The following is a 23,806-nucleotide window of genomic DNA, read 5'->3' on the forward strand; positions in this document are numbered from 1 at the left end:
CATTGAATGGAAAAAACATCCAAAACAGAACACCTCGCCACTCTCGGTGAATGAGAATACTTTAACTAACATCGCCTAACTTGCAGAGAAATACCAGCCTTCATGGTTAGAATTTTGATCTGTATGATTTATAAAAGCATTTTTACTGCTCACCATTAGCTTGGAGTTAGCAACTTAACTCTGGTGTTGGCTAACTTGCTAACAAACGTCGAGACGCTTGTTTCCAAAAGTTGTGTCGGATAGGATGGGATAGCATGTTATTAGCACAGGGCGAAGTTGGGAGAGTGGCCGTGTCAGCAACCTCAGGGTTCCTGGTTCGATCCCCAGCTTCTACCAACCTGGTCACGTCCGTTGTGTCCTTGAGCAAGACACTTCACCCTTGCTCCTGATGGGTCGTCGTTAGAGCCTTGCATGGCAGCTCCCGCCATCAGTGAATTTCTAGGCGCAGTCAGGGCGTTGAGAGGACACGGTTTGTTGGCAGCAGGATTAGGTCTCTGTTTTATGTGGATGATGTGGTCCTGTTGGCTTCATCTGGCCAGGATCTTGCGCTCTCATTGGATCGGTTTGCAGCTGAGTGTGAAGCGACTGGGATGAAAAACAGCACCTCCAAGTCCGTGTCTATGGTTCTAGCACGGAAAAGGGTGGAGTGCCATCTCCCGGCCGGGGACCAGATACACTTTACATAGTGAAAGCCATTATCTAAGTGACATTTAAACCGGTGTGGGTGGCAATGGGAGCAGGTGAGTAAAGTATCTTGCCCAAGGACACAACGGCAGTGATGAGGATGGCGGAAGCGGGAATACCATACCATACCAACTTTATTTATAAAGCCCTTTAAAGACAAGCACAGTTGAAAAACAAAGGGCTGTACACCACAAAGAAATAGAGGCAAAGGACAGACTAAAAAATAACATTTAAAACAGAAATAAAAATACACATTTAAAAAGCAAATATAAATTACCCTAAGAACAGTTTGTTAGATAAAAACAGTTTAAAAGTTAAAAACAGTTCAAAAAGTTAAAAGCTAAAAACCGTTCAAATGGGAATGGAACCTGGAACCCCCAGGTTGCTAGCACAGCCGCTCTACCAACCGAGCCATGCCGCCCTAATTTAGCCAGGGTCAGACCCAAGAGTGCCTTGTATAGCATTTTACCACGGACATATTCCTAGCCCCTTCCTTTCTCTGTCAATGATAATAATACGATGGAAAATTATCCGATTTGTTATACTGTCAATGTCATCTGTGGCCAATTGATTTGTTTTAGTACAAAACATGCATCGAATCAAATTCAAGTTTGAGTAAAATTTGTAGTATGACAATCATTTCACATAAAGTGTAAAAAAAAAAAAAAAAAAAGGTTTCTTTCTGCAATTTAGCCAGGAGTGGCCCTGGTAAGTATTTTTTATTTTTTATTTACCGTATTTTCCAGACTATAAGGTGCACTTAAAATCCTTTTTTTTCTTAAAACTCGACAGTGCGCCTTATAACCCGGTGCGCCTAATGTAAGGAATAAGTTTGGTTACGCTTACCCTCCTCGAAGCGTTTTTTTTTGGTGCATGGTGTAATGATAAGTGTGACCAGTAGATGGCAGTCAAACATAAGAGATACGCATATATTGCCACTCTGATGGCAATATGTCTCAAGTAAACCACACCAACATTTGATATGCTCCATTGAAAATATAGAACATTACACACGGCGCTCAAAAATCCATCAAAATGTTTTAATACGACTTTGGTAAGCTATGAAGCTGTACTCCTTGATGGATTGTCGGCGCATTAAACATACAAGTATTATTATGGTGTGTGTGTATAAGGTAAGACATATTAACCGGCGTTTTGTTTCGCAATATTATGCAAAAGCAACTTTTCTTACCTTCTGGTACCTGCTGATCTTTATTTGGGATCTGCGTCAATCCTGAAAAATTGCGCGAGTCCGCCTTTGTAGTCCGTGGCGACACCATAGTCGATGAGCTCCTCCGCTGTTGCCATTTCTAATATAAAGTAGTGTAAAGTTCTTACTTATATCTGTCAGTAAACTCACCATGAAAGCGCTAAAACATACCGGTGTAGTGAGTTAAATTATTCACCCAAGGAACTTTAGTTATTAGAGTTCCGATCGGACGCATTTTCACGGGACACATTTCCGGTGTTGTTGTTTTCGGATGAGGAGATGCTGCTCCGTTATTGATTTAAGTAAAGTCTGAATGTCATTAAAACAGTTAGCGGTATCTTTTACAACACTTGTTCCACTCCCGTCCTTGCACGCTACACCGCTACAACAAAGATGACGGGGAGAAGATGCTTGAAGACTATCTGTAAAACATCATCTATGCAACCTTTTGACCAAAGAACCACCATTACATGTTATGTAGACCACAAGGAAGTGTTTTACATTTAGAAAAAAAATATATAGAGACCGGAACTCTCTAATTAAAGTAAGACTCAAACACATTACAAACACCGAGTCAAATCAGCTCTGTTATTTTCCGTTTTTTCGACTGTTTTCCGTACCTTGGAGACATCATGCCTCGTCGGTGTGTTGTCGGAGGGTGTAACAACACGAACAGGGACGGATTCAAGTTGCACCAGTGGCCCAAAGATGCGAAAGTGGCAAGAAATTGGACGTTTGTTCCGCACACTTTACCGACGAAAGCTATGTTATGACAGAGATGGCAAGAATGTGTGGATATCCTGCGACACTCAAAGCAGATGCATTTCCAACTGGACTGGACAGATCAGCTTTCAGGAAAAAAAGAGCGGATGAGGGTATGTCTACAGAATATATTAATTGATGAAAATTGGGCTGTCTGCACTCTCAAAGTGCATGTTGTTGCCAAATGTATTTCATATGCTGTAAACCTAGTTCATAGTTGTTAGTTTCCTTTAATGCCAAACAAACACATACCAATCGTTGGTTAGAAGGCGATCGCCGAATTCGTCCTCGCTTTCTCCCGTGTCGCTGGCTGTCGTGTCGTTTTCATCGGTTTCGCTTGCATACGGTTCAAACCGATATGGCTCAATAGCTTCAGTTTCTTCTTCAATTTCGTTTTCGCTACCTGCCTCCACACTACAACCATCCGTTTCAATACATGCGTAATCTGTTGAATCGCTTAAGCCGCTGAAATCCGAGTCTGAATCCGAGCTAATGTCGCTATACCTTGCTGTTCTATGCGCCATGTTTGTTTGTATCGGCATCACTGTGTGACGTCACAGGAAAATGGACGGGTGTATATAACGATGGTTAAAATCAGGCACTTTGAAGCTTTTTTTAGGGATATTGCGTGATGGGTAAAATTTTGAGAAAAATAAAATAAGCCACTGGGAACTGATTTTTAATGGTTTTAACCCTTCTGAAATTGTGATAATGTTCCCCTTTAATGCGCCCTATAATCCGGTGCGCACTATGGTCCGGAAAATACGGTATGTATTTGTTTTTTATATATATATAATTTTGTGTATTCTCTTTTAGTACTCTCCTCTTCATAATGAACAATTAAAATTGATTAGAGTGCAAGAACTCAAAGTAAAAAAAAAAAAAAAAAAAGTCTTCACACCCGTCACTGATGGAAATATTTGTATCTAACAATAACATCCACGTGAGCGCTGCTCTCTCACTGCCAGCCAAACAAAGAGGGCTGACGCTCCTCCGCTAAGCCGAGGCTCAATGACAATAGAAGTCGCTGATCTTCCACACAATGTGCGGAGTCAAGGGCAGCATGCTAACGCAAGCGCGGCTGTTGGCTCATCCTTTTATGTGGCGTGTCCCCCCCACCCCCCAGCTCTCCTCATCCCCCCCTTGTGGTTCATGTTGCACTTCACGCTATGACACTCATAACCACCACTTATCCTCCTCAAAGTTATTGATGCTGGGAGTCAGCGAAGCAATGTCAGAGCGGAGGAGACAGTGACGGACGGCAGCAAGTGCATGCTAGTCGTTTTTTTTTTTTTTTTTTTAAAGCATGGCGGTCCGCGCAAGGACACGCTGCAGGAAATCGTAAGGTAAGCATGTCAATAAAAGTCACGTGCACACCAGCGCGTGCTGACGGCGAATGTTGTGCATCCTTCTGTGAGTCGCCGCTGCAAAGGTCATACCGCCGGTCCCGCGTTTCATGCCTTATCTTGACTGTATGCCGCCGTTTTATCGGGATATCCTGAGCGAGACGACGTTGAAATGTCACACAGTCGTGATGCACAGCTTAAAGGTGCAACATAGGAACCATTTTCGTTGAAATTATCAATAATAATCCAAACTGCATTTAGTTAGTCATGTGAACGAGGTAGCACCCTAAATTACATTAGTGGCGCCCCCTGGTCAAAATGCTTAGTCTTACCAAGCATAATTGTAATTAAGTTTTATAATCATTGGAAAAATGCTCAACGACTTATGGACAATTAAAAACAGAAATTAACATATTTTGCTTGCTTATTCAACCAATATTGCTCAAATTTAAGACACATACTTAGTAGTGATGGTGAGATGAAGCCTCATGAGGCTTTGAGCCAATTGTTTCGAGAACTTCTGGAAGCTTCGATGCATGCTTCGTCACGAGACTCCACCTGCTGGTCAAATGTATAATTACAAACAGCTGCATCGCAACCACGTAATGTGTGACGCATTGAAATGGTGCGTCCACCACGGCTCTTCGAAATGGCAAAGAGTCACAATAAATGTTTGACAAAATGGTTTTGCTAGGTAAATTAAAGTATCATATAATAAAATAAAATATTTTATGTGTTATATATATATATATATATAGTCGATGAGGTGGCGACTTGTCTGCGATGAGGTGGCGACTTGTCCAGGGTGTACCCCGCCTTCCGCCCGATTGTAGCTGAGATAGGCTCCAGCGCCCCCGCGACCCCAAAGGGAATAAGCGGTAGAAAATGGATGGATGGATATATATAGTCGAGGTTTCTGTGGTTCATCCGTTATACAGTGCTCAAAATACAGAGGCTATATCATCCCTACAAGCCTGTTTCGTCAGTGGATTTTATATATATATATATATATATATTTATATACTTTTATATATATATTTATATATTTATATATATATATATATATATAGGCTATATCATCCCCACGAGCCTGTTTCGTCAGAGGATTTTATATATATTTATATATTTTTATATATATATTTATAATGTATATGTATATATATATTTATATATATATATTATTTATATATATTTATATATATATATATATACATACCGCATTTTCCGGACTATAGGGCGCGCACTGCCGATGAATGGTTTATTTTCAATCTTTTTTCATATATAAGGCATGAAAAATATACATATATATATATATATATATATATATATATATTTTAATGGAAAACACTTCCTTGTGGTCTACATAACATGTAATGGTGGTTCTTTGGTCAAAATGTTGTATAGATTATGTTTTACAGATCATCTTCAAGCCGCTTTCTGACAGTCGCTTCAGGATGCGCCGTTTTGTGGGCCGTCTTATTTACGTGGCTCACCTTCGGCAGCGTCTTCTCCCCGTCATCTTTGTTGTAGCGGTGTAGCGTGCAAGGACGGGAGTGGAAGAAGTTTTCAAATGATGGAGCTAACTGTTTGAATGACATTTGGAATTTACTTAAATCAATAACGTAGCAGCATTTCCTCATCCGGAAACAACAACAACCTATGTGTCCCGTGAACAACTGTCCGACTGGAACTCTAATAACTAAAGTTCCTTGGGTGAATAATGTAAACTCACTACGCCGGTATGTTTTAGCGCTTTCATGGCGAGTTTACTGACAGAAATAAGTAAGAACTTTACACTACATTGTCACATAACAAGAAGATAGAGAAAAAGAGGAAGCTTATCGACTACGGACTACAATGGTGGACGCGCGCAATTTTTCAGGATTTATGCAGATCCCAAATACAGATCAGCAGGTACCACAAGGTAAGAAAAGTTGCTTTTGCATAATATTGCAAAACAAAACGCCAGATAATAGGTCTTACCTTATACACACACCATAATAATACTCCTATGTTTAATGTGCCGACAATCCATCAAGGGGTGCAGCTTCAAAGCTTACCAAAGTCGTACTAAAACATTTTGATACATTTTTGAGCGCTGTGTGTAATGTTCTATATTTTCAATGGAACATATAAAATGTTGGTGTTGTTTACTTGAGTCATATTGCCATCATATTGGCAGTCTACACGTATCTCTTATGTTTGACTGCCATCTACTGATCCCACTTATCATTACACCATGTACCAAATAAAATTGCTTCGAGGTCGGTAAGCAAAACTAGAATTATTCCGTACATTAGTCCTAATTTTTTCCCATTGATGTAAATTACATTTGTGGCGCCCTCTATGGGTCGTGGTTACAATTATTTGGAAGAAATCCTAGCAAGCATGTAATACAAATATCCTCAAAGTTTTATAATCATTAGAAAAATGCTCAATGACTTATGGACAATTAAACATTATTTTTTTACATATTTTGCGTGAAGTTTTACAACCAATCTTGCTGAAATTTGACGCACGTTTTTGTCAGTCCCTTAAAAGTGTGTATCAAATTTTGTGGAAATTCGGCAAAACACCCTAAAGTTACAGAGTGTGTTGAGCTGTGTGAGAAATTTGACTTGACTGTTAGGGTTTGATGCTAGCGCCACCATGGGGTGTATTTTTTAGAAAAATACAAGCACGTACAACACAATAGGTCAATGAAAATAGTCATTGACTTATGGACATTTTGTCGTCGAGCAAGTAAGACGTTTTGCTTGATGGAGGCCGTTTTTTCAACCAATTTCGCAAAAACTGTTACGTACAGGGGGGAGTAGACGGCACAGACCACAAAAGGGAATAGTAGCTCTATGTTTTATTATGTATATAACGACAATACAATAATATAATTAAACAAGGGTATGGAGTGTGACTAAATCCAAAAGGGGTTCATGGTGTGTGACTATGTGTGGAGATTAGCTGTTGTTTGTTACCAGGAGTGTTGAGCGAGAGTCGGAAGTCCTGGAGGGGAAAGGCACGCTCGAACGTCCGTGAGACAGGCAGGTTGTCGGGGGAGTATAGCGAGGCGTCAACGGGTCCGTGTCCAAGCAGGAGTCGAGGATCGAGGTAGGCAGTGGGAAGTCGAGGCACACAGCTCGATCACGGGAGACAGGGGAAGCATCTGGTTACGTTCTGGCGCAGGATAGCAGGTTGTGCAGGCTTTTGAAGGCAGGATCTCTGATCAACCACAGGTGCGCTGATTGCTGATGATTGATTGCAGCTGCCTTCTCTTGGAGGCGCAATCAGTAGAGCGCACAGATGAGTGCGCATTGGCACGCGTCCGGGCCGTGACAAAAACATGTCTTTGTCAGTCCCTTTACAAGTGTGTACCACAATTTTTGGTGGTTCTACCGAACACCTTAAAGCTACAGGGGGCTGTTTGGTGTCAGAATTTTTAAGTCAGTCCGTTTATAGTCGTCAAACCTCGGGCTTTAACAACAGCGCCGCCATGTGCTGCATTCGCAAGAAAAATAACAACTTTTCCCGAGTTTATGTGCAGCTGTTTAAAGGTAGAAGTGTTTCATTATGCAATGTCCTTGTTTTTTTTTTGTTGCATAAGTATAGCTTATGCATAAATAATTTACACTCCTATGTCTATGCAAGAAAATGGCAGATAACTCCAGTAAAACGCGATTATAAGATCTCTCATGGCTGCGAGGCTCTGGCACTGCACCTTGTATGGATCTGCTTCTGACAGGATGCCCTTGAGTAGTCAATGTGCGTTTGTGCATACAGTGCGCAAACGTGGCTCCCGAAGCAGACTTGGCGTGCATTCCTGGCCCCGAGTGCCATCCAGTAGACGTGAGGACTTTCGAACGCTCTCCCCGGATCAACGCGAGTTAAAGCCGCAGTCACGTGCACTTGTAAATAAATGAAGAATACGTGTGTTGTTGTGTGTTTTTTTTTTAGGGCAGTTAGAGTGTGACAAAAGTCTATTATGTCAAAACCTGACGCATCAAGGTTGTAGTGAAAAGTGGTCTGGTCAAGGACGTGAGCAGCGCTGAAGTGACATCTGTTAAAGGAAATGGAGCGTTGATTTGAGAATGCACCTCTGACTTACTGTCTTCTTTCTGCTTCCTTTATTCTTACCGCTGCAATGCACTTCTGTTCTAATTATAGCGGGGGTGTTTATTTGGCAGAGTACTTAAATTGAAACTTGGAGAGAGCCTGTTAGTTCCCAAATGCACAAAAAAACTCAGCACATCTCCGTACTTAAATATTAATTTGAAGTGCATGAGAATACATACAGTGGAACCTCAATTTAGGATTTTAGTAATTTTAGTAAAAGAATGCACACTTTAAAGACACGATGATGTGTGTATGTATCTCTCTCTCTCTCTAAATATATATATATATATATATATATATATATATATACCGTATTTTCCGCACTATAAGGCGCACCGGATTATTAGCCGCACCTTCTATGAATTACATATTTCATAATTTTGTCCACCAATAAGCCGCCCCGGACTATAAGCCGCGCCTACGCTGCGCTAAAGTGAATGTCAAAAAAACGCTGCGCTAAAGTGAATGTCAAAAAAACAGTCAGATAGTTCAGTCAAACTTTAATAATATATTGAAAACCAGCGTTCTAACAACTCTGTCCCAAAATGTACGCAAATGTGCAATCACAAACATAGTAAAATTCAAAATGGTGTAGAGCAATAAATAGCAACATAATGTTGCTCGAACGTTAATGTCACAACACACAAAATAAACATAGCGCTCACCTTCTGAAGTTATTCTTCATTCGTAAATCCTTCGAATTCTTCGTCTTCGGTGTCCGAATTGAAAAGTTGCGCAAGCGTGGGATCCAAAAATGGCCGGCTCCGCCTCGTCGAAGTCATCGGATTCAGTGTCGCTGTTGTTGTGCAGCAGTTCTGTGAATCCTGCCTTCCGGAAAGCTCGGACCACAGTTGTGACCGAAACTATCTGCCCAGGCATTTACGATCCACTGGCAGATGTTGGCGTATGTCGACCGGCGCTATCTGCCCGTCTTAGTGAAGGTGTGTTCGCCTTCGGAGCTGTGTGAAAAAAGCCACCCGGCCTCTTCGCGTAAACTTCCCTTAACCACTCGCTCATCTTTTCTTCATCCATCCATCCCTTCGAGTTAGCTTTTATGATGACGCCGGCTGGAAAGGTCTCTTTTGGCAAGGTCTTCCTTTTGAATATCACCCTGGGTGGAAGTTAGCATGGCAAGCTAGAACCACAGTGAAGGATGACTTCTCATTCCCTGTGGTGCGAATATTCACCGTACGTGCTCCCGTTCCACAGTGCAGTTCACAGGAATATCAGTTGCTGTGAAATACGGTAGTAATCCGTGTGCGGATGGAGAGATTGCGTCTTTTTATGAACCGGATCCTTGTCGCGTAGTAGGAGCCATTTTGTGGTCTTTACAGATGTAAACAGGAAATGAAACGTACGGTGATATCCGCGCGTTTTTTCTTCTTCTTCCGGGGGCGGGTGAAGCGCTTCCTGTTCTATGGGGGCGGGTGCTTTCCTTGGCGGTTGCTTGCGTAGAAGAAGAAGCGCTTCCTGTTCTACCGGGAAAAAAGATGGCGGCTGTTTACCGAAGTTGCGAGATCGAAACTTTATGAAAATTAATCGTAATAAAGCGCACCGGGTTATAAGGCGCACTGTTAGCTTTTGAGAAAATTTGTGGTTTTTAGGTGCGCCTTATAGTGCAGAAAATACGGTATATATATATATATATATACACACACACTATATTGCCACCTGCCTTGACTCATATGAACTTGGAAGTGCCATCCCATTCCTAACCCATAGGGTTCAATATGATGTCGGTCCACCTTTTGCAGCTATTACAGCTTCAACTCTTCTGGGAAGGCTGTCCACAAGGTTGCGGAGTGTGTTTATAGCAATTTTTGACCATTCTTCCAAAAGCTCATTGGTGAGGTCACACACTGATGTTGGTCGAGAAGGCCTGGCTCTCTGTCGCCGTTCTAATTCATCCCAAAGGTGTTCTATCGGGTTCAGGTCAGGACTCTGTGCAGGCCAGTCAAGTTCATCCACACCAGACTCTGTCATCCATGTCTTTATGGACCTTGCTTTGTGCACTGGTGCACAGTCATATTGGAAGAGGAAGGGGCCCGCTCCAAACTGTTCCCACAAGGTTGGGAGCGTGGAATTGTCCAAAATGTTTTGGTATCCTGGAGCATTCAAGGTTCCTTTCACTGGAACTAAGGGGCCAAGCCCAACTCCTGAAAAACAACCCCACACTATAATTCCTCCTCCACCAAATATCACACTCCTGCCTGTCAGAATAGTTGTATCTAAGTTATCACAAAACTTTGTGTTACATTGAGTTCAGCTCGCCCTGTGAGAGGACAAAAGCTGTCTTTGATCCTACCAAGAAGAAGGCTTGTAAAAATCCACTGTGTAGTATGGAAAGCAACATGAAGGTGTTCTGTTTATTTGATGTATTGTAATCCACAGAACGATATTGTCTTGACCCGAGATCTACAAAGCGGAGAGGAAGCAGGGCCCGACTCCCCTCCAGGCACCTTTTCTTTGAACTGTTTTACGACCTTTTCTTTGAACTGTTTTGTAACCAAAGGCATGGCTGTTTACGACCCACCTCCCTTAGAAACAGCTGTTGCCATGTAATCAGGGAAAGTCGAAATAAAAGAGGAGGCGTACAATCTTTCATCAGAGCGTGGTGGAGACTGTCAAAGAGTACAGCCCAGACGTTTCTCCTCAATTGAGCCAAATTTAATTATTTCTCTGTTTAATTCCTTGCTTCTTGTCTTGTTTAATAGATGTCATCAGTGTTTGAACCTGACACGGCCACTTCGTGGCTGAGTTGCTGTTGTTCCCAAACTCTTCCATTTTCTTATAATAAAGCCGACTGTTGATTTTGGAATATTTAGGAGCGAGGAAATTTCACAACTGCATTTGTTGCACAGGTGGCATCCTATGACAGTTCCACGCTAAAAATCACTGAGCTCCTGAGAGCGGTCCCTTCTTTCACAACTGTTTGTAGAAACAGTCTCCATGCCCAAGTGCTTGATTTTATACACCTGTGGTGTCCAAAGTGATTAGGACACCTGATTCTCATCATTTGGTTGGGTGGTGTGGAGAATGCATATATGTTTAAGAGTTCTTTCTTTATTCATAGTCATGTTTAAACCAGCTAGTATTTTTCCATTTATACTCTCTATGCTTGTCCCTCTTTGTCTGCAGATGTCTGTGTTTTGTCTTGAAGGGGAACATTATCACCAGACCTATGTAAGCGTCAATATATACCTTGATGTTGCAGAAAAAAGACCATATATTTTTTTAACCGATTTCCGAACTCTAAATGGGTGAATTTTGGCGAATTAAACGCCTTTCTAATATTCGCTCTCGGAGCGATGACGTCACAGTCACATCATGAAGCAATCCGCCATTTTCTCAAACACCGAGTCAAATCAGCTCTGTTATTTTCCGTTTTTTCGACTGTTTTCCGTACCTTGGAGACATCATGCCTCGTCGGTGTGTTGTCGGAGGGTGTAACAACACGAACAGGGACGGATTCAAGTTGCACCAGTCGCCCAAAGATGCGAAAGTGGCAAGAAATTGGACGTTTGTTCCGCACACTTTACCGACGAAAGCTATGCTACGACAGAGATGGCAAGAATGTGTGGATATCCTGCGACACTCAAAGCAGATGCATTTCCAACGATAAAGTCAAAGAAATCTGTCGCCAGACCCCCATTGAATCTGCCGGAGTGTGTGAGCAATTCAGGGACAAAGGACCTCGGTAGCACGGCAAGCAATGGCGGCAGTTTGTTCCCGCAGACGAGCGAGCTAAACCCCCTGGATGTCTTGGCTCACACCGTCCCTTATGCCACCGAAGATGATCAAGAGAAGAATATCGACCCTAGCTTCCCTGGCCTGCTGACATCAACTCCAAAACTGGACAGATCAGCTTTCAGGAAAAGAGCGCGGATGAGGGTATGTCTACAGAATATATTAATTGATGAAAATTGGGCTGTCTGCACTCTCAAAGTGCATGTTGTTGCCAAATGTATTTCATATGCTGTAATCCTAGTTCATAGTTGTTAGTTTCCTTTAATGCCAAACAAACACATACCAATCGTTGGTTAGAAGGCGATCGCCGAATTCGTCCTCGCTTTCTCCCGTGTCGCTGGCTGTCGTGTCGTTTTCGTCGGTTTCGCTTGCATACGGTTCAAACAGATATGGCTCAATAGCTTCAGTTTCTTCTTCAATTTCGTTTTCGCTACCTGCCTCCACACTACAACCATCCGTTTCAATACATGCGTAATCTGTTGAATCGCTTAAGCCGCTGAAATCCGAGTCTGAATCCGAGCTAATGTCACTAAAGCTTGCTGTTCTTTCCGCCATGTTTGTTTGTGTTGGCTTCACTATGTGACGTCACAGGAAAATGGACGGGTGTTTATAACGATGGTTAAAATCAGGCACTTTTATGCTTTTTTTAGGGATATTGCGTGATGGGTAAAATTTTGAAAAAAACTTCGAAAAATATAATAAGCCACTGGGAACTGATTTTTAATGGTTTTAACCATTCTGTAATTGTGATAATGTTCCCCTTTAAGCATTGGAATGTGGGAGTTGGAGTACTCCCTTTTTATCGTATCCGTATTAGAACAATGAGGATGTATTCCTTTCTGGACAGGGTGGGGGTTTTCTTATTCAATAAGTTGTTTCTTCCCGTTTGATTGTTAGACCACTTCGAGATGTCGATATGAAAGGACGATTGGACTGGTCTCCTGAAGCTTTAGTAAAACTTGATAATATTCCCTTTCTGTCTTGATGGTCCATCTTACTCAGCATATATGTCATCTAAAGAACTTGGGATTGACCGGTGAAACAAACGTCATCATTTTTTTCCGAGATTGTTGTGCCTTGGCGGAGGTCTGCCGGTACTTTAATTGGGATTGAGGAAAGCACTTTCTTTTCCACCACAGTGCCATCTGTTGTATGTAGTGAAGCGCTACCTCATGCTAAATCGCCACCGAATAAATGCAAATCTGATTTATTTGTCATTTCCCCTTGAGGGACTTGTAAAAGGTGCCTTTAATGGAAGCGGCGGCAGCAATATTAACACAATTAGGACCATAAAAATACCTTTTTTCTTCCCCAATATGAGCCTCATTAACTGCCGCCGTTAGCAGTCGAAGTGTCGTCAGACCTTTTTGTGCATTATCTCCAACGTGATGGATGTTTCTCAGATCTTCTGCACGGACAAGTAAAACTGAAGCGAGCGTTCCCCATTCCTTCCTTCCGCCCGACCGTTTAGACGGCTCGGCAGCTCCCAAGCGAGCCTCCATAAAGAGGTCACACTCGCTTCATATCGCTGAGCTTGCAGGGTTTCTTTTAACGGATGGGGCAAAAGTGCCCTGATGGCTGCACAATGATCTTCATCGCTTTCATTTTCCATGCCAGCCTTTTGTGCGTTTGATGGGTACGTGAGAGTATACGCGCAACACAACATCAGCGGGAAATTGTATTGTGTAATTTTTTTTTTAACGACTCGGGCAAACAAACATAAACGTCAGCGTTAAAAAAGGATACAAATGAACAAAGACTGCGCTGCACTGTGTGGAGAACGTCTCCTTATTCTTTCATGTCACTAAAAAATGATGATGTCGCCTTTGTTTTGTGTTTTTGCCTGGCCTGCAGCTAAGACTCAGATCGTGTAAAAAAAAAAAAAAAATAATAATAATGTACTCTCATACTAATAAAAAGTATATACCGTATTTTTCGAACTATAAGTCGCAGTTTTTTTCATAGTTTGGCCGAGCTCCAGTGAGATTTATATGTTTTTTTCCTTCTTTATTATGCATTTTCGGCAGGTGCGACTTATACTCCGGTGCGACTTATACTCCGAAAAATACGGTACAGTACAGGCCAAAAGTTTGGACACCCTTCTCATTCGATGGGTTTTCTTTATTCGCATGACTATTTACATTGTAGATTGTCACTGAAGGCATCAAAACTATGAATGAACACGTGGAGTTATGTACTTAACAAAAAATAACTGAAAACATGTTGTATATTCCAGTTTCTTCAAAATAGCCACCCTTGGCTCTGATTACTGCTTTGCACACTCTTGGCATTCTCTCGATGAGCTTCAAGCACACCTGTGAAGTGAAAACCATTTCAGGTGACTACCTCTTGAAGCTCATCGAGAGAATGCCAAGAGTGTATACTTGAATTTCAGTGAATTCTAGCTATAAATATACTCCTCCCCCTAACCCCGCCCACCTCCAAAGCATTCACACACATGGTTTTCTGCACCAAAATTCATCTATTTATTCAACTTCAACTTCTTCTCCAGATTTTGGCGCATTCTACCTTCCACATTTTTCACCCGATTCAAACCGTTCCGACTTCAAACTGTTCAGCCTATTCAAGAATCGCGGGCTTTCCCTTGACAAATTCCAAAAATTCCCAGATTTACCAGAATTCCAGGTTTTCCGGGACATTTTTTCCATTCAAAATGAATTGGCCATTTTTCAAACTTCCACCATTTCCACATTTTTCAACCGATTGAAACCATTCCACCCTCAACATATTCCACTCATCCTGGACATTCAAACTATTCTTTTTCCAAGTTCCAAAAAATTCCAAGAATTCCAGGTTTTCCGGGACATTTTTCCCATTCAAAATGAATTGGCCATTTTTCAAACTTCCACCATTTCCAGATTTTTCCACCGATTCAAACCATTCCACCTTCAACATATTCCACTCATCCTGGATATTCAAACTATATACATTTTCCAAGTTAAAAAAAAATTCCAGGAATTCCCATGATTCCAGGTTTTCCGGGACATTTTTCCCATTCAAAATGAATTTGCCATTTTTCAAACTTCCACCATTTCCACATTTTTCAACCGATTCAAACCATTCCACCTTCAACATATTCCACTCATCCTGGACATTCAAACTATCCTTTTAGCAAGTTTAAAAAAAATTCCAGGAATTCCCAGAATTCCAGGTTTCCGGGACATTTTTCCCATTCAAAATGAATTGGCCATTTTTCAAACTTCCACCATTTCCAGATTTTTCAACCGATTCAAACCATTCCACCTTCAACATATTCCACTCATCCTGGACATTCAAACTATTCTTTTTCCAAGTTAAAAATAATTCCAGGAATTCCCATAATTACCATAACTCCAGGTTTTCCGGGACATTTTTCCCATTCAAAATGAATTTGCCATTTTTCAAACTTCCACCATTTCCACATTTTTCAACCGATTCAAACCATTCCACCTTCAAGATATTACACTCATCCTGGACATTCAAACCTTTTTCCAAGTCCAAAGAAATTCCAGGAATTCCTTAACACTATTTCTCAATTAAAAATGTTACTACTTCAACATTTCTCAACCGATTTGAAAAATGCCAACACCAACCATTTCAACTCATTCAGACCATTCAATGTTTTTTTGAACCATTTTTTCAAAAATTCCCGCTTTTCCCATCCGACTATCCATTTTCTACCACTTGTCCCTTTTGGGGTCACGGGGGGTGCAGGAACCTATCTCAGCTGCATTCGGGCGGAAGGCGGTGTACACCCTGGACAAGTCGCCAGCTAATCACAGGGCCAACACAGATAGACAGACAACATTCACACTCACATTTTCCCGAAATTCCCAAATTGTTGGGAAATTCCAATTGAAATCAATGGGACATTCTTCAAAGTTCCACAACTCCCACATTTTTCATCTGATTTAGATGGTTCCAACTTCAAAATATTCCGCCTGTTTGGGAATTGTATGCTCTGCTTCAACAATTCTAAAAAAAATTCCAGGATTTCAGTTCAAAGTCAGCATTGGAGCATTCACACGCAATTCCTTCAGGAATTGCCTCATCTAGTTGTTTTTGTTATTGTAATTAATATGGAGGTTGTTTGTGCGATTTTTATGGCTTTTTTTGGCCGGATAATCTTCTAGTTATCTAAAGTTACTCATTATAATTCCAGGTTTTCCGGGACATTTTTCCCATTCAAATTGAATTGGCCATTTTTCAAACTTCCATTTCCAAATTTTTTAACCGATTCAAACCATTCCAACTTCAACATATTCCACTCATCCTGGACATTCAAACTATCCTTTTTCCAAGTTAAAAAAAAATTCCAGGAATTCCCATAATTCCAGGTTTTCCGGGACATTTTTCCCATTCAAAATGAATTGGCCATTTTTCAAACTTCCACCATTTCCACATTTTTCAACCGACTCAAACCATTCCACCTTCAACATATTCCACTCATCCTGGACATTCAAACTATCCTTTTTCCAAGTTCAAAAAAATTCCAGGAATTCCCAGAAATCCCAGAATTCCAGGTTTTCCAGGGACATGTTTCCCATTCAAAATGAATTGGCCATTTTTCAAACTTCCACCATTTCCACATTTTTCAACCGATTCAAACCATTCCACCTTCAACATATTCTACTCATCCTGGACATTCAAACTGTAATTTTTCCAAGTTAAAAATAATTCCAGGAATTCCCATAATTACCATAACTCCAGGTTTTCCGGGACATTTTTCCCATTCAAAATGAATTTGCCATTTTTCAAACTTCCACCATTTCCACATTTTTCAACCGATTCAAACCATTCCACCTTCAAGATATTACACTCATCCTGGACATTCAAACCTTTTCCCAAGTCCAAAGAAATTCCAGGAATTCCTTAACACTATTTCTCAATTAAAAATGTTACTACTTCAACATTTCTCAACCGATTTGAAAAATGCCAACACCAACCATTTCAACTCATTCAGACCATTCAAGGTTTTTTTGAACCATTTTTTCAAAAATTCCCGCTTTTCCCATCCGACTATCCATTTTCTACCACTTGTCCCTTTTGGGGTCACGGGGGGTGCAGGAACCTATCTCAGCTGCATTCGGGCGGAAGGCGGTGTACACCCTGGACAAGTCGCCAGCTAATCACAGGGCCAACACAGATAGACAGACAACATTCACACTCACATTTTCCCGAAATTCCCAAATTGTTGGGAAATTCCAATTGAAATCAATGGGACATTCTTCAAAGTTCCACAACTCCCACATTTTTCATCTGATTTAGATGGTTCCAACTTCAAAATATTCCGCCTGTTTGGGAATTGTATGCTCTGCTTCAACAATTCTAAAAAAAATAAAAAAATTCCAGGATTTCAGTTCAAAGTCAGCATTGGAGCATTCACACGCAATTCCTTCAGGAATTGCCTCATCTAGTTGTTTTTGTTATTGTAATTAATATGGAGGTTGTTTGTGCGATTTTTATGGCTAAATTGCTTTTTTTGGCCGGATAATCTTCTAGTTATCTAAAGTTACTCATTATAATTCCAGGTTTTCCGGGACATTTTTCCCATTCAAATTGAATTGGCCATTTTTCAAACTTCCATTTCCAAATTTTTTAACCGATTCAAACCATTCCAACTTCAACATATTCCACTCATCCTGGACATTCAAACTATCCTTTTTCCAAGTTAAAAAAAAATTCCAGGAATTCCCATAATTCCAGGTTTTCCGGGACATTTTTCCCATTCAAAATGAATTGGCCATTTTTCAAACTTCCACCATTTCCACATTTTTCAACCGACTCAAACCATTCCACCTTCAACATATTCCACTCATCCTGGACATTCAAACTATCCTTTTTCCAAGTTCAAAAAAATTCCAGGAATTCCCAGAAATCCCAGAATTCCAGGTTTTCCAGGGACATGTTTCCCATTCAAAATGAATTGGCCATTTTTCAAACTTCCACCATTTCCACATTTTTCAACCGATTCAAACCATTCCACCTTCAACATATTCTACTCATCCTGGACATTCAAACTGTAATTTTTCCAAGTTAAAAATAATTCCAGGAATTCCCATAATTACCATAACTCCAGGTTTTCCGGGACATTTTTCCCATTCAAAATGAATTTGCCATTTTTCAAACTTCCACCATTTCCACATTTTTCAACCGATTCAAACCATTCCACCTTCAAGATATTACACTCATCCTGGACATTCAAACCTTTTTCCAAGTCCAAAGAAATTTCAGGAATTCCTTAACACTATTTCTCAAATAAAAATGTTACTACTTCAACATTTCTCAACCGATTTGAAAAATGCCAACACCAACCATTTCAACTCATTCAGACCATTCAAGGTTTTTTTGAACCATTTTTTCAAAAATTCCCGCTTTTCCCATCCGACTATCCATTTTCTACCACTTGTCCCTTTTGGGGTCACGGGGGGTTCAGGAACCTATCTCAGCTGCATTCGGGCGGAAGGCGGTGTACACCCTGGACAAGTCGCCAGCTAATCACAGGGCCAACACAGATAGACAGACAACATTCACACTCACATTTTCCCGAAATTCCCAAATTGTTGGGAAATTCCAATTGAAATCAATGGGACATTCTTCAAAGTTCCACAACTCCCACATTTTTCATCTGATTTAGATGGTTCCAACTTCAAAATATTCCGCCTGTTTGGGAATTGTATGCTCTGCTTCAACAATTCTAAAAAAAATAAAAAAATTCCAGGATTTCAGTTCAAAGTCAGCATTGGAGCATTCACACGCAATTCCTTCAGGAATTGCCTCATCTAGTTGTTTTTGTTATTGTAATTAATATGGAGGTTGTTTGTGCGATTTTTATGGCTTTTTTTGGCCGGATAATCTTCTAGTTATCTAAAGTTACTCATTATAATTCCAGGTTTTCCGGGACATTTTTCCCATTCAAATTGAATTGGCCATTTTTCAAACTTCCATTTCCAAATTTTTTAACCGATTCAAACCATTCCAACTTCAACATATTCCACTCATCCTGGACATTCAAACTATCCTTTTTCCAAGTTAAAATTTTTTTCCAGGAATTCCCATAATTCCAGGTTTTCCGGGACATTTTTCCCATTCAAAATGAATTGGCCATTTTTCAAACTTCCACCATTTCCACATTTTTCAACCGACTCAAACCATTCCACCTTCAACATATTCCACTCATCCTGGACATTCACAATATCTTTTTTCCTATTCCCAAAAAATTCCAGGAATTCCAAAAATTCCCGTTTTTTTCCAACCTTTTTTTTTCACTGTTTTTTCTGGTGACTACTCCTTCCACATTTTTTAACCCATTTCAACCGTTCCACCGTCAAAACATTCCTCTTAATCAGGACAAAAAACAAAATTGTTTTTCGAACTGGAAACATTCCCATTTCCAGGAATTTCTCAATACTGTTTCTCAATTAAAAATGTTACTGCTTCAACATTTCTCGACCAATTTGAAAAATGCCAACACCAACCATTTCAACTCATTCAGACCATTCAAGTTTGTTTTTTTACCTTCTTTTTTTTTTTAATTCACGCTTTTCCAGAAATTCCCAAATTTTGGGGAAAATCCAATTGAAATCAATGGGACATTCTTCAAAGTTCCGCAACCCCCACATTTTTCATCCGATTCAAACGGTTCCAACTTCAAAATACTCCCTCCGTCTGTTTGGGAATTGTGTGCTCTGCTTAAACAATTAAAAAAAATAAAAATCCAGGATTCACACACTGCAAAAAGTCAGTGTTGAAAAACAAGGGAAAAAAATTCAAAATTTAGGGGTATTTTCTTTGAACGAAGCGAAATTATCTGCCAAAAGAACAAGAAAATTTGGCTTGTCAAGACTTTCCAAAACAAGTAAAATTAGCTAACCTCAATGAACCCAAAAATACCTTAAAATAAGTATATTCTCATTAATAACAACTGTGCTACTATATGAGTACGTATTTTCTATTGTTTCATTGAAAATAAAACAGCAAAGTCCACTTGGCTGTCATCTGTTTTAATATGAGACACAATTGTGTCAAACTCATGATTTTTTTGTTCATGCTTGAAATAAGAAATGATTACTTTAAAAAAGTAGTTTTATACTTGTGAGTGTTGATGACACAGCTTTGCAACAGTTGATATTCTAGTTTCAAGCATGTTTTACTCAATATAGGTCATAAAATCTCAGCTACAAGCTGTAATATCTTACAGGGATCATTTAGGACCAAAACACTTAAAACAAGTAAAACACTCTAACATAAAATCTGCTTAGTGAGAAGAATTATCTTATCAGACAGAAAATAAGCAAATATCACCCTTATTTGAGATATTTAATCTTACTTAGATTTCAGTTTTTGCAGTGCAGGCAATTCCTAGGAATTGCCTCATCTTGTCAGGAATTGTTGGTGACGAACCCCAAGATGCAGAGATGGCAGCAGGCTTGGTACAACAAAACATGGTTTTAATGTTCAAAAATAAGAAAAGGAAAACACGAACCAGAAACCAGGAACAGGAGTCAGGATCCAGGGAATAGCTTAACGCACACAGCTAGCAACGACAGCATACAGCAAACAACGACACGACAGGTAGGAACAACAATCCAGCAGTGACTGGAGGGCAGGGCAGGTATAAATAGCAGCTGGCTGATTGACACCAGGTGCCAATCAGCCACAGCTGAGGGGACAGCACTCAGAGAGAACAACAGGAAACTGAACCAAAATAAGAGTGCTGACAGGAAATAAAGACAAACGCAGAGAAAAAACTAAAACACAGTCAAACTGTCAGGGACAAGCCTGACAGTAGCCCCCCTTCCTATAACGGATACCAGACGTTGTAGAACCCCCTCTCCTAAAAAAAGTCCAAAGTCACGGGAGGGTGGAGGGAGGACAAGGAGGTGGGCCACCAGACCAAGTGTCCCCGCAACCAGCGGGGAAGAGTTAGGTGGCGACGGCGAGTTGAACGCCGCCGCATTTGGCGAGGCGGCTCGTCCGCCGGCGTGGGAGTACCCACCGGAGACGATGGTGGCGCCCTCTGCTGGCCCACAGGAGACGATGATGGTGGCGCCCTCTGCTGCTGGCCCACCGGAGACGAGGATGGTGGCGCCCTCTGCTGCTGGCCCACCGGAGATGAGGATGGTGGCGCCCTCTGCTGCTGGCCCACCGGAGACGAGGATCGTGGCGCCCTCTGCTGCTGGCCCACCGGAGACGAGGATCGTGGCGCCCTCTGCTGCTGGCCCACCGGAGACGAGGATGGTGGCGCCCTCTGCTGCTGGCCCACCGGAGACGAGGATGGTGGCGCCCTCTGCTGCTGGCCCACCGGAGAAGAGGATGGTGGCGCCCTCTGCTGCTGGCCTACCGGAGACGAGGATGGTGGCGCCCTCTGCTGCTGGCCCACCGGAGACGAGGATGGTGGCGCCCTCTGCTGCTGGCCCACCGGACAGGATGGTGGTGCCGTAGGTTGTAGACCCACCGGAGTGCATGGTGGCGTCTGACGGCCCACCGGAGTGCATGGTGGCGTCTGACGGCCCACCGGAGTGCATGGTGGCGTCTGACGGCCCACCGGAGTGCATGGTGGCGTCTGACGGCCCACCGGAGTGCATGGTGGCGTCTGCCGGCCCACCGGAGTGCATGGTGGCTTCTGCCGGCCCACCGGAGTGCATGGTGGCGTCGTAGGTTGCAGACCCACCGGAGTGCATGGTGGCATCGTAGGTTGCAGACCCACCGGAGTGCATGGTGGTGTCGTAGGTTGCAGACCCACCGGACTGCATGGTGGCGTCTGCTGGCCCACCGGACTGCATGGTGGCGTCTGCTGGCCCACCGGAGAGGATGGCGCCGTCTGTTGCAGACCCACCGGAGATGATGGCGCCGTCTGTTGCAGACCCACCGGAGATGATGGTGGCGTCTGCTGGTCCACCGGACTGCATGGTGGCGACTGCCGGTCCACCGGAGAGGATGGCGCCGTCTGTTGCAGACCCACTGGGGTGAGGAGTAGCTGTGCCTCCCCAGCTGCACAGCTACTCATAGCCCCCTCCCCCGAAGGGACGGATCCCAGACGTCCCCAGATAGGCCCACAGACAACAGGGGTGGGTGGGAGAGGGCTTGAAAAGCGGCCGAACTTCTCCTCAAATTAGCCATTAATTCCAAGGCTTTGTTAAGCCTCTCCGCCATGGACATCTCTGCGAGTTTCGAATTTGGCTGGATTATTATGTCATGGTGTGTTGTTGACGAACCCCAAGATGCAGAGATGGCAGCAGGCTTGGTACAAGGAAACATGGTTTTAATGTTCAAAAATAAGAAAAGGAAAACACGAACCAGAAACCAGGAAGCAGGAACAGGAGTCAGGATCCAGGGAATAGCTTAAAGCACATAGCTAGCAACAACAGCATACAGCAAACAACGACACGACAGGTAGGAACAACAATAATCCAGCACTGACTGGAGGGGAAGGCAGGTTTAAATAGCAGCTGGCTGATTGACACCAGGTGTGGCCAGGTGCCAATCAGCCACAGCTGAGGGGAAGCAGCACTCAGGGAGACACTCAGGAAATGAAGACAAAATAAAAGCGCTAACAGAAACCTAAGACAAACGCAGAGGAAAAACTAAAACACAGTCCTACTGTCAGGGACAAGCCTGACACATCTAGTTGTTTTTGTTGTTGTTATTGTAATTAATATGGATGTTGTTTGTACGATTTTTATGGCTCAATTGCTTTTTTTGGCTGGATAATCTTCTAGTTATCTAAAGCAGTGTTTTTCAACCACTGTGCCGCGGCACAATAGTGTGCCGTGAGATACTGTCTGGTGTGCCGTGGGAGATTTTCTATTTTTACCTATTTGGATTAAAAATATTTTTCACAAAGCAGTAATTATAGTCTAAAAATGATGTGTTGTTGTTGAGTGTCGGTGATGTCTAGAGCGCGGCAGAGTAACCGTGTAATACTCTTCCATATCAGTGGGTGGCAGCAGGTAGCTAATTGCTTTGTAGATGTCGGAAACAGCGGGAGGCAGTGTGCAGGTAAAAAGGTGTCTAATGCTTAAACCAAAAATAAAAAACAAAAGGTGAGTACCCCTAAGAAAAGGCATTAAAGCTTAGGGAAGGCTATGCAGAATGAAACTAAAACTGAACCGGCTGCAAAGTAAACAAAAACAGAATGCTGGACGACAGCAAAGACGGCGTCCACAATGTACATCCGAACATGACATGACAATCAACAATGTCCCCACAATGAAGGAGGAAAACAACTGAAATATTCTCGATTGCTAAAACAAAGTAGATGCGGGCAATAGCGCTCAAAGGAAGACATGAAACTGCTAAAGGAAAATACCAAAAAAGGAGAAAAAGCCACTAAAATAGAAGCGCAAGACAAGAAGTAAAACACTACACACAGGAAAACAGCAAACAAGTCCAAATAAGTCAGGGTGTGATGTGACAGGTGGTGACAGTACACCTACCGTATTTTCCGCACTATAAGGCGCACCGGATTATTAGCCGCACCTTCAATGAATGGCATATTTCATAACTTTGTCCACCAATAAGCCGCCCCGGACTATAAGCCGCGCCTACGCTGCGCTAAAGGGAATGTCAAAAAAACAGTCAGATAGGTCAGTCAAACTTTAATAATATATTAAAAACCAGCGTTCTAACAACTCTGTTCACTCCCAAAATGTACGCAAATGTGCAATCACAAACATAGTAAAATTCAAAATAGTGCAGAGCAATAGCAACATAATGTTGCTCGAACGTTAATGTCACAACACACAAAATAAACATAGCGCTCACTTTCTGAAGTTATTCTTCATTCGTAAATCCTTCGTCTTCGGTGTCCGAAGTGAAAAGTTGGGCAAATTTACGATCCACTGGCAGATGTTGGCGTCGTCTGGCGCTGCCTCCTCGTCTTAGTGAAGGTGTGTTCGCCTTCTGTCATCCATTGTTCCCACGCAGTTAGCAGTCTAGCTTCGAATGC

Source organism: Nerophis lumbriciformis, linkage group LG25 (assembly GCF_033978685.3).
Source record: "Nerophis lumbriciformis linkage group LG25, RoL_Nlum_v2.1, whole genome shotgun sequence".
NCBI lineage: Eukaryota > Metazoa > Chordata > Actinopteri > Syngnathiformes > Syngnathidae > Nerophis > Nerophis lumbriciformis.